The following is a 12641-nucleotide window of genomic DNA, read 5'->3' as shown; positions in this document are numbered from 1 at the left end:
TCGGCTCCAGTGGTCACAATAAACAAAACGTCTATGGTTGACAAAAGTGGCTGAAAACAGTATCAAGTATGACAACACAATTGCAACCCAAAAGATAACAACGTACCAGTAGCTGTGAATATAGCTCTTACTTTTTATGTCGTGGTTCTTATCAGGCTACTACTGGAAATATAAGCAACACCTCATAGTTTGTAGGTCACGGGTGATCTTGAGAAATACATTTATCTCAGTTATTCTTGCACAATATTTTGTAAATTATTCAAACCTGTAACCCATGCAAGATTTGGAGGTCAGATGTGAGGGGAAGGATCCATATGAACAAAAACATATCGTGAAATGTTGAAGAAAACAGCAATTGCTTAAAAGAATGTCTTAAATTCCAAGCCAATGTTCTTCAATTATTTAAATTAATTCAGGTCAGATTATGCCTCATATCCTGGCCCAACCAGCACATTTTCACTACAGATGCCCAATTATTGTACCTTTAACACAAGGTCACCACTTGGCCCATCTTCCCCTCTTTTTAAGCAACTATTCACTCTACAACTCCTTTGTTTGTATTGGCACCAACACCAACTCCTCTTTTCATGGTACTTTCCCATGCAACCACAGGGCAGCATAGTAGCACTGCTGGTAGAGTTGCTGCTTCAGAACTCCAGCAGTCCAAGCTTGAAGCTCACCTCCAGTGCCATCTGTGTGGTGTTTACTTGTTCCCCCTGTGACCACGCATGTTTCCTCCCACATCCCAAAGATATGCAACCTGATATGCTAATTTGTCATTGTAAATTCCCTTTTATGTGTAGATGAAAGGTAGAATTGGGGTCTGGGAGTTGATGACATTAAAAAGTGGGATTAATATAGGATTAGTGTAAACTAGACTAAGTGGGACCCATTGGGTCCCTGTCACACGGGAGGCCTGGTCCCCCAACGCAACCCGTTCCTCAATGCAATATTCCACCACTCACCCAATCCCCCAATGCAACCCGTCCCCCCAACACAATATTGCACCACTCACGCATAGCTCCCAACTGCGCAGGCACAGCTCATTTCCCTTCATCCCCCAGCACTCCCTCCCCCCTCCCTCTTATTTCCCCTCTTCTTCTCCCCTCCCCCAATCCCTCCCTCACCTCTCCTTTCCCCTACCCTCAGTCACTCCATCCCTCCCTCCCTCCATCGATAAAAAGCAGCATCTGCAGTTCCTTCCTCCACAGGTCATTCATTGTTAGCTGTGGTTTAGATCCCGTTGACTTGACGATTGGACCCGTTTGCATCGTGTGTGTGTTACTCAAACTCCACGTAAACTGCTCGGCCACCCTGCAACCCGACTCTCCCTCCCTCCGCCCAATCCGGCTCAGCCGCTGCTCAGCCCGTCCCCATCCTGTCTGACCGCCCGCTGCTGCCGCTCAGCCTGTCCCCGCCCGCTGCTACCGCTCGGCCCACCCCCACCCTACCCACCCGCCTGCCTGCTCGCTGCTGCCGCCGGGCCGGTGTTCGTCACGGTGGGCACCACGAGTTTCGATGAGCTGGTGGAGAAGATCTCCTCCGAGAAGGCCCTAATGGTGTTACCGCAACAGCCGCGGGCGGGGGATGAGTGATGACGGAGAGTGAGACAGGACCAGGGCCCCAACTGAACCCCCCCATCCCCTGCCGCCGATGGTGGGGGAGACGATAGACAAGTTACTGTGAGGAGGGGAGAGAGGAGTTTGTGAGTGAGGTGGGACAGGCCGCCGCCGGTGGGGCAGGAAGAGGCGTCGCCGTCCCGGCCATGGCATTGACTGACAGAAGAGACCAGTCTGCGCGCCGCTGATTGAAGGAATCTGCGCACAAACGTTTTTTAAGATTTTTAAACCTCGATAACTTGATACCACCTACCCGGAACAAAACTTGTTGCACTCGCAGCGCAGGAGAACGGCGAGTGACATGGCGAAAAATCGTAGCGCTATCGCGTACTGTTTTTGCACAAATAGAAAAACCCGCATACCAGAAGAGCACAAGATCAGAGTTTTAGTTATGTATAGATAGATGGGTGGTACATGGTTGAGAGTAAAGCTGAAAATGTGGTCAGAAGGAAATTCTGTACTTTGGGGGAAGGAGGTGCTGCCATCTAACCTCCAATGCCTGTAGTGATACATAGAATCATAGAATTATAGAAAGTAGGTGCGAGAGTAGACCACCAGGTCCGTCGAGCCCGCACCGCCATTCACTCATGGCTGAACACTAAACAGACACACTTACCCACAAACAGTAGACACAAGACACAGAACACAAGACACTACCCTCCCCTTTATACCGCTATCACCCCTCTCCACCCCAAGAACCGCGTGATCTCCTGGGGGAGGCAAAAAACCGGATAAAAACCCAGGTCCAATTCGGGAAAAAAATCCGGGAAATTCCTCTCTGACCCCAATCCAGGCGATCGACACTTGTCCAGGAGATCACTCAGGTCTACTATACTAACCATACCTAGGTCCATATCCCTGCCCTCTCCCCGTAGCCCCTTATCCCCTTGGCAGCTAAAAAACCATCTATTTTTGACTTAAATATATTTAACGTTTCTGCTTCCACTGCTCCCTGGGGCAGTGAATTCCACAAACTAACCACCCTCTGGGTGAAGAAGTTCTTCCTCATCTCAGTTTTAAAAGAGCCCCCCCTCACTCTGCAACTATGTCCCCTAGTTCTAGCCTCCCCGATCATTGGGAACATCCTCGGTGCATCCACCCGATCAAGGCCCCTCACGATCTTATACGTTTCAATGAGATCGCCTCTCATTCTTCTAAACTCCAAAGAGTAGAGTCCCAGCTTACTTAACCTTTCCTCATATGTCAATTCCCTCATTGCAGGAATTAATCTTGTAAACCTTCGCTGCACTGCCTCCAGTGCTAGTACATCCTTTCTTAAGTATGGACCCCAGAACTGTACACAGTATTCCAAATGTGGTCTCACTAATACCGTGTACAGCTGCAGCAAGACCTCCGTGTTTTTATACTCAATCCCCCTAGCAATAAAGGCCAAAACTCCATTGGCCTTCCTGATTGCTTGCTGCACCTGCATACTGACTTTTAGTGATTCATGTACTAATACCCCTAGATCCCTTTGCGTTGCATTACAACGCAGCTCCTCCTCATTTAGAAAATAACTTGCCCTATCATTTTTTTCCCCAAAGTGAATGACTTCACATTTATTAGTATTAAATTTCATCTGCCAAGTTGTTGCCCACTCACCTAGCTTATCTATATCCTTTTGCAGACTCTTCCTATCCTCCTCATCCCCTACTTTCCCTCCCATTTTCGTATCGTCCGCAAATTTTGATATATTACACTTGGTTCCCTCCTCCAAATCATTTATATAAATTGTGAACAACTGGGGTCCCAGCACCGACCCTTGCGGAACCCCGCTAGTTACCGGTTGCCATCCCGAGTATGAACCATTTATCCCCACTCTCTGCTTCCTATTCGTTAGCCAATCCTCTACCCATGCTAATATATTACCCCCAATCCCATAATTTTTTATTTTTAGCAATAGTCTCTTATGTGGCACCTTGTCAAAAGCCTTTTGGAAGTCCAAGTATACCACATCCACCGGTTCCCCTTTATCCACCCGGGTAAATACATGTAAGCTTTAGAATTCAAAATTTACCTTTTTTAGAGAGTGCATGGCTGTATCGAATTATTAGACTGTAATAGACAAAATCTAAATAATACTTATTGTTAATGAGAGAACAGGCTATGTGTCAGGACTGCAGAATGTCCCCATCTTCTAATCCTGCTCAAATACAGGGCCTTGTCTGAGGATAATAAAATGACAAATGTGACAAACTTGAACATTTGCAGGACATTTTGAGGGCATGGTTAGTAAGTAGTAAAGTTAGTAAAGGATATGGGATTTTGAGCTTCATAAATATAGGTCAGCAGTGCGTACAAAAGAATAGAGAATATTCCATGTTTCATGATTGATTTTTTAAATATACAAAACACTGGTTAGGCCGTAACTCAAGTACTACTTTAAATTTGACCAACATCTTCAGGATGGATGTGAAGGTCCAAGAGAGCGCATAGAAAATATTTAGTAGAATGGCTTCAGTGATTAAGGACTTGAGCCACATGAATACATTGAATAAGATATGGTGGCTCTCCTTGAAGTAAGTGACGCTGAGAAGAGATTCAACAGAGGTGTATGTGACGATGCCTTCATATAAAAATAAGTTGTTTTCATTAACAAATGGATTGAAATTTAGGGAGCTCAGATTTAGAACTAAGGCAAAAAAAAAAACCAGGGAAGAAGTGATAAAAAGTTTTACACAAAGAGAGTGTGATGATCCGGAAATCTTGAATTAACCACTTGAAAGGGTGTTAGAATAAATACAGAATCAATACGGGATTTTAAGAGAACTGCATAAGTAGATGAGGGAACATAATTTACAAGACTATGGGGAAAGAACAGAGGAATGGCAGAGAATGGATTCTATGGCATGCTGGCACAAGCTCTTTGGATAAGAAGCCTCCTGATGTGCCATCGTAATTGTGCGATTAATGTAAGAGTTTGTAAACAGTGATAGTATCTTAAATGAGTATGCCTGTACTGTCTCCATCTTCCTTCTCTGTGGCTCAGAACCAATGAGCTGGTTGGAGATACACTGATACTGAAATAAGGTAATAACATAGAAATTAGGTGCAGGAGTAGGCCATTCGGCCCTTCGAGCCTGCACCGCCATTCAATATGATCATGGCTGATCATCCAACTCAGTATCCCGGACCTGCCTTCTCTCCATACCCTCTGATCCCCTTAGCCACAAGGGCCACATCTAACTCCCTCTTAAATATAGCCAATGAACTGGCCTCAACTACCCTCTGTGGCAGAGAGTTCCAGAGATTCATCACTCTCTGCGTGAAAAAAGTTTTTCTCATCTCGGTTTTAAAGGATTTCCCCCTTATCCTTAAGCTGTGACCCCTTGTCCTGGACTTCCCCAACATCGGGAACAATCTTCCTGCATCTAGCCTGTCCAACCCCTTAAGAATTTTGTAAGTTTCTATAAGATCCCCTCTCAATCTCCTAAATTCTAGAGAGTATAAACCAAGTCTATCCAGTCTTTCTTCATAAGACAGTCCTGACATCCCAGGAATCAGTCTGGTGAACCTTCTCTGCACTCCCTCTATGGCAATAATGTTCTTCCTCAGATTTGGAGACCAAAACTGTACGCAATACTCCAGGTGTGGTCTCACCAAGACCCTGTACAACTGCAGTAGAACCTCCCTGCTCCTATACTCAAATCCTTTTGCTATGAAAGCTAACATACCATTCGCTTTCTTCACTGCCTGCTGCACCTGCATGCCTACTTTCAATGAGTGGTGTACCATGACACCCAGGTCTCGCTGCATCTCCCCTTTTCCTAATCGGCCACCATTTAGATAATAGTCTGCTTTCCTGTTTTTGCCACCAAAATGGATAACCTCACATTTATCCACATTATACTGCATCTGCCAAACATTTGCCCACTCACCCAGCCTATCCAAGTCACCTTGCAGTCTCCTAGCATCCTCCTCACAGCTAACACTTCCCCCCAGCTTAGTGTCATCCGCAAACTTGGAGATATCGCCTTCAATTCCCTCATCCAGATCATTAATATATATTGTAAATAGCTGGGGTCCCAGCACTGAGCCTTGCAGTACCCCACTAGTCACTGCCCGCCATTGTGAAAAGGACCCGTTTACTCCTTTGTCCAAGTTTCTGGACAATTTGCTCAAAACTTTGTTCGTGAAGAGAAAAGTGAGCCCTAAAAACAAAGTCATAAGATCTACAAGAAGGGTCTCGACCTGAAACGTCATCCATTCCTTCTCTCCAGAGATGCTGCCTGTTCCGCTGAGTTGCTCCAGCATTTTGAGTATACCTCACAAGATCTACATATCTGGTCCGTAATCTTCTATATCTTGATGACTTGCAATGCATCCAGATGCTTACATAGAATAAACTGGTAAATAAGGCATAGTGGCACAGAAGACACATGATATGCTTGCTTACATACTGTACGTTGGGGTCTTGAGTACAAGAGCCAGGAAGTCATAATGCAGTTTTATAGGATTTTGGTTACGCCACATTTGGAGTGTTTCTTGCAGTTCTGGTTATCCCATTACAGAAAGGTTGTGTAGGCTTTGGAAGGGTGCAGAGGAGGTTTACCAGAATGATGATGGGATTAGAGGTTATTAGCTAAAGGAAGAAGTTGCACAAACTTGGATTATTTTCTCTGGAATGCCGGAGATAGTTCTGCTGGGAGACCTGATAGAATAATATAAAATTATGAGAGGCATAGATAGGGTAAATGGTTACAACCTTTTTCCCAGGATAGAAAGATTACATACGAGAGGGCACAGCTTTAAGGCAGGAGGGACAAAGTTTAAAGGAAATGTGCAGGGCAAGTGCCTGGAACATAATGTTTGAGGCAAATACAATAGTGTAATTTAATAGACTTTTGGAGAATATGCATATGGATGTGCAGGGAATGGAGGGATATGAAATATGTGTAGGCAGATAAGTGTTGGTCTTTGAATTATGTTCGGCACAAACATTGTGGAATGAAGGCCCTGTTCTTGTGCTGTACTTTTCTATGTTCTCTGTAGTGCAGTACAAGAACAGGCCCTTTAGCCACAACATCTATGCTAATCATGATCCCAAATTAAACTATCCCTCCATTCCCTGCTTGTTCACGTGGTCTTCTACCACCTTCTCTGGCAACATCTTCCAAACACCTGCCACTCTGTGTGAAAAAAAGACTTGCCTCATAAATCTCCTTTAAACTGTTCATCCCTCTCAGTTTAAACCACTGCCCTGGAGTATTTGACATTACCATCCTGGGGAAAAGTGAATATTCTACCCTATCGAAGCCTCTCATAATTAAGAACAAAGTGCAGGAAAGAACACTCTTCCTTTCTTCTGCTTACTACCCTCAGATACAAAGGAATAACTCTAGAATCTAAAGCATTTTGGAAGATAACGACCAGAGCATTCCCAAAGGATGCTGATCAGCTGATCGCTAACCATTTTAACTCCCATTCTCACCTTTCAGTCCACAGCCTCTTCCATTGCCAAAGTGAAGCCATGCACAACAGGAGGAACAGCATCTCATATTCCATTTGGATAGCTTATAACCCATTGGTATAAACATTAAATTCTCCAATGTAAAGTAATGCTTTATAGGACTTTGGTTCGACCACATTTGGAGTGTTTTTTACAATTCTGGTCGTCCCATAACAGAAAGGTTGTGGAAGCTTTGGAAGGGTGCAGAGGAGGCACCCTCTCTTTCCGGTGACCCCCCACTCCAGTATACAACCTTTTCTTTCACTATCCTACTCGTCACCCTGCTGTTTTCCCTTCCTTCATACACTCATCTCCCCCTTTTATCCCCGCTCTTTCCCCTCCCCCATCTATCCCCTTCCCTCTTGCTTTATATTTATTTCACTCCTCTCCTTATCTTACATCCCTGTGTCTCATATCTAGGAGCAGAATTTGGCCATACGGCCATCAAGTCTACTGCGCCATTCAAGCATGGCCGATCTATCTTTCCCTCTCAACTCCATTCTCCTGCCTTCCCCCCATAACTTTTGACAAGAATCTGTCAATTTCCGTTTTAAATCTCCGTCTCCTTTTCATCTCTAGCCGTTGAAACTTACTTCACCCGTTTGTCAATGATCTCCCTTCGACCTGCATTGATTGAATTACTTGCCAGGTCTCGCCCCGTCTTTCTTTCCCAGCTCTCCAATTTAAATTAATGCTCGTCTTTCCCGGTCCCCCCCCCGACCCAACAATCTATTCTCCCACGCAGTCAGACTTAAATCCGGTCCCAATCCGAAATGAATTCTGTACATCCCCCCCCCACACACACAGAAACTACCCGACCCGCAGAACTCCTCCAGTGTTTTTTTTGTTCAAGATTTCAGTATCTGCAATCCCTTGTGCATGTATGTGTAACCCTCGCTGTCAAGATTCTGAACATAAAAAAAAACCGCGGGCTGAAAATCTGAAAAAACGAAACACTGGGAAAACTTTATCAGATCAGGCAGCATCCACGGATAGATAACGTGTTGATGTTTCAGATCGAAGACACTTGATCAGAACTAAGCACATTTTCAAACTGAGCGGCTCCGTGCTATTCATTGACTTTCAAGTTCGCCAACTTCTCTGGGACTAGATCCTCATTCTGGCCGCTGATACATCGCTATTTCAATCAGACTTTGTTTATGTTTTATCTCTCTGCGAAGACAGGCGCAAAGTAGTTTAATTCCTCTGCCATTTTCTGCAGAAGGGCCTGGCTTGAAAGTGCGAGAGAGGTGCTGAGAGCTTTCTATTTCCCCTCTCATTTGCAATGTGCAAACGCCCGAGCCCGAATTCACGGAAGAGACTGCTGCAATAATAAACCAAGCACACGCACTCACCGCTCCGAACGGGAGGCCACTGGCTCACGCCGACGGCCCTGCGGTGAGGGCCGAGGGTGGAAGGCACCGATGTGTTTTTCGGTGAGTGGTCCGCGACCCCGCTTCCTCCTCCTCCATCTTCTCCTCCCCGCCAACACCCAGCGGCAGCCTCTCTCCACCCCCCCCTCCGCGCCGGCTGCAGCCGGTCTGATCCGGAGCTCGCGCTCCAACGGTTCACACTTCAAGCGTCGGCTCGGGGACACATCCCGCGCGCAGGCTGGTCCAACGTTCCGAGGCCCCGCGCTTGGTGCCACCTGCAGCCAAAGCAGAGCCGGTGCACAGCCCAGTCCCTTCAACCATTAACTTCGTCTGCATGTGCTGAGATTGCTCTTTCGGTCATACACGGCTGCGAGCCGTAAGTTCGGATGTTTTCTTTTCGCAAAGCAAATATCTCTTGCATGGGTTGGAGTCCTGTAGCTGTCTTTATTCCTGTCATTGTGTTCAACCCAAGATGGGAGAAGAATGCTAGAACGGCGCGGCGTGTGAAGCACATCAATGTAGTCAGTTACCAATGATGTTGGAGAGTTACATCCCAGCCATTAGCGTGGCTTTTGTCTTTGCATTTAGTGCATGACCAGTTGCAACTTCCCATGTCTGTGCTGTATTAAATCGAATACATTGGTTCAGGTCGGTTAAAGGAAAGGTGCTGAAATAAGTATCATATTGCGAGAGGGAGACGGGAACCGTCGGGACCAAGGTTAGCAAGGACAGGATTGTTGGGCGATTCGAGATCGTGGGAGATATTCTACCCCCAATTCCTACGCTGCCCCTCCAAAACTCCCGATTCCTTTAATTTCCAACAATGTATTATTCTTTGATTTGAATACATTCACTTACTGAGTTGTTCTGTGGTGAGAATTCCAATGATTCAAGAGTCGTCAAAAGTGTTTTATTGTCATATGTCCCGGATGGGACAATTAAATTCTTACTTGCTGCAGCACAACATAATATGTGAATATGTAAACATAGTACATAACGGGGGAAGAGGAAAAAAAATAAAAAGTTCAATAAATAACAAATATAGTGCAATAATAATATAGTCTTTTGCAGTTCAGAGCTCAGAGGCCTAAAGGGCCTGACCCACTATGGCGACCTTATTTGCGAGTTTATGAGAGTTTACCCTCACCACAAGCTCGCAGCATGGTCGACCATAGGTGGTCACTGGTAAGTCTCCTTCATGGTCGAGAGGAGTTCAGCATAGTGGTTACTACTCGAGGCCTCAGTTTGGTCGAGGAAATTTTTTCAGCAAGCAGAAGGTAATCTCCTTTGCTGACCGGGCATTTTAATTGGCTCATTGGGAGAAAAAATAGTAAGCATGAGTTTTCAGAACCAAGGAAAACCGACCGGTAATGTTAAATGCCCGCTAAACAGATGGCGCAATGGGCTAAGTGTTCGGCTGGCGACCGGAAGGTGGCCGGTTCGAATCCCGCTTCGAGTGCATACTGTCGTTGTGTCCTTGGGCAAGACACTTCACCCACCTTTGCCTGTGTGTGAATGTGTGTGAGTGATTGGTGGTGGTCGGAGGGGCCGTAGGCGCAGAATGGCAGCCACGCTTCCGTCAGTCTGCCCCAGGGCAGCTGTGGCTACAGAAGTAGCTTACCACCACCGAGTGTGACTGAGGAGTGAATGAATAATGCGATCTTCTTCTTCTTATCGAGTCCACACACAAGATTAGAAGTTGTTCAGCCAGAGCTGAACACACTTCTCGGCATCTGCACAATGGTGTCTGTCTTGCGCTTCTTGTGCTTCTTGTGCGTGGTGGTGGAAAGATTGGTGGAAACAGGGCCGCGACGTGAACGCTCTTTCCTTGGCCCCAATAATGCGATGTAAAGCGCCTTGAATATTAGAAAGGCGCTATATAAATCCCATCCATTATTATTATTATTATTAAACTTCACAGCTGTGTATCTCTGGCTTATTAAAAGTTGTCTGGCTTCTTAAAAGTGTCTCCACTCCTCCTCACCCCCTTTTCCCCCCTTCTCTCCCCTTCACCCCCCTTCTCCTATCCCCACCCCCCTCTTTTAAAGGACTTACCGTACACCGTGCCAGCCGTCTTTAACCTTCCTGTTCATCGCGGGTATCACCTTGGCTTTGCACCGTGTGAATTTCAGACAGCGCTCCCCCACTTTCCCTGGCCCCCGCCTTTGCGATGTGTTTGAGTGTGTGTGTTCAGTGCTGACGGTCGATCCAGCTCGCGGTTTTTCAGGCGAGTGCCCCCGAGCATGAAGGTTGCAGACAGTTTGCTGAAAAGTCACGTGAGGGACAGGCCCTTGATGGCTGTAGGGAAGAAGCTGTTCCTGAACCTGGATGTTACAGTTTTCAGGCTCCTGTACCTTCTTCCTGATGGCAATGGTGAAATGAGTGTGTGAATATTTTTATTTATTTCAATCCTAAACACCTACCTATTACTTTGAATATTTGACCCGACTATCTTCTTCGGATCTTCTTGTACATACCCCATCTAAGAATATTGGACACTTTACTGAGGTCACCCATTCTTTTTCAGGGGTTGAGCCAACTCAATCTCACAGTAGATTTTACCATCGCAGGAACTGGTGTGGTGAATCTTTGCTCCACTCCCTCACTGGTAGATACATCCTATTTTAGATAAAACCAAAAGAGTACACAATACTCATGATGTGTATCAGCAGGGCCCTATTAAATCCCTTTCAGCAACAAAGAATTATGATGGAAAAATTGGATTGCTTGCCATTTCTCACCATTCCACCTGTTGGCAAAGGTAGGTAGTGATGATGTAATTCTACACTTCTTTCAGTGAGTGCTCAGCTTTCCCATGTGATATCCCCATTGACTACTGTGAACGTCTCGCTCCATAGCCCTATAGTCCACACAACCCTCTACGAAGAACTATTTCTCCTCTCTTTACTAAACTGCCTCTCCCGTTATAATGGTCTGCATTCCTCAACTTGGGGTAACCTGTTGTCAAGTTGGTCAAGGACGAATTAAGGGCAGTTCTCAAGAGCATGAGAAGTTTTAAAGAACGGAGTTCTGGCCAAAGTAACCAATTGTTCTCCAATTGTAGTTTTACCTAAATTAGATAAAACAGTAAGATGGTGTAGCAAAGAAACCTTAAATAAAACCTATAACAATTAATATACCTTGCTGACATATCAAGAGTCTGAAGATGATGTCTCAACCTAAAACGTCACCCATTCCTTCTCTACAGAGGTGCTGCCTGCCCCGCTGAGTTACTCCAGCATTATGTGTCTATGGTGGTAAACCAGTATCCGCAGTTCCTTCCTACACATCTCAAGACCTGTTGTCAGGATCCAAGTTTTCAGTAAATTTAGTTTATTGCACCCAATGTGCAGTTGCTAATGGATTATGACAGTTAAAATAATCCATAATCTATATATGAATTAACCTAAAGATAAATTTGATGTTATCGTGAGAATTGAACATCTAGAGAATAATTTGTTATTTTCTGGAATAACATTCTTATTCCAAATTCTTGTTTGATCTAACAATGGTGCTAATTTTGTTGCATCTTGAGAAGAACGAGAAATTATATTAATGTCCAACTTCTAAGCATTTAATAATTGCAGGCACAATTGAAGTATTAAATATCTGTTGGATCACTGTCCTGTTTCAACTTATTGAATAGACACTATCATCAGCCTCATTGTGGATTTTAGGTAGGAACTTTTATTATTTGCCTATTTAACTGAGCATAATCATGTGCAAAATAAAAAGGAAGCAAATACCTCCCTGTTACAAATATCATTGATTCCTATTGAGAAGTTTCCAGGTGGGGATTTTTATTTTCACAGGGTGCATATATGAGAACATCATTTACAGTATCAAACTGAAATACAATGGGGCTCTGTCCAGATCTGTTGTGGATAGTGAAAGCAAGTCTTTAAAACTGAAACATAGATGATGAATTCCATGGATAGGAACTGCTTAGAAGGATGTGGGGCAAATGGGTCAAGCTTCGATGGGGCATTTTGGTCAGCATGGACAAGTTGGGCCGAAGGGAATATTTGCATGCTATATGACTATTGCCGGTCACTGGTACCAATACTGGTCAGGTGACTCAGTGAGCCTACAAACACAATGGTGGACCAGCGTAGATGTGCCCTAATGAAGACATGAGAGCTATTCTTCAATTGAATACTTGAATTGTCAAACAGACAAGAGTTCTTTGAAATGGGAACA

General features: G+C 45.0%; 1 protein-coding gene across 1 annotated transcript in view; it reads right to left on the bottom strand.

Annotated features, from left to right (window-relative positions):
- The window catches only part of zc3h12c (zinc finger CCCH-type containing 12C), a 60425-nt gene extending 51819 nt beyond the window's left edge, over positions 1-8606 (bottom strand). The window contains exon 1 of the mRNA XM_033022711.1: positions 8424-8606. The gene's annotated coding sequence lies outside the window, so the exon portion shown is untranslated. The remainder of the gene's footprint in view (positions 1-8423) is intronic.
- Between the last annotated feature and the right edge of the window lie 4035 nt (positions 8607-12641).

This window comes from Amblyraja radiata, chromosome 6, assembly GCF_010909765.2.
Source record: "Amblyraja radiata isolate CabotCenter1 chromosome 6, sAmbRad1.1.pri, whole genome shotgun sequence".
NCBI classification, from domain to species: Eukaryota; Metazoa; Chordata; class Chondrichthyes; order Rajiformes; family Rajidae; genus Amblyraja; species Amblyraja radiata.
The sequence above is the reverse complement of the archived record's forward strand: the minus strand, read 5'-3'. Positions and strand labels throughout refer to the sequence as shown.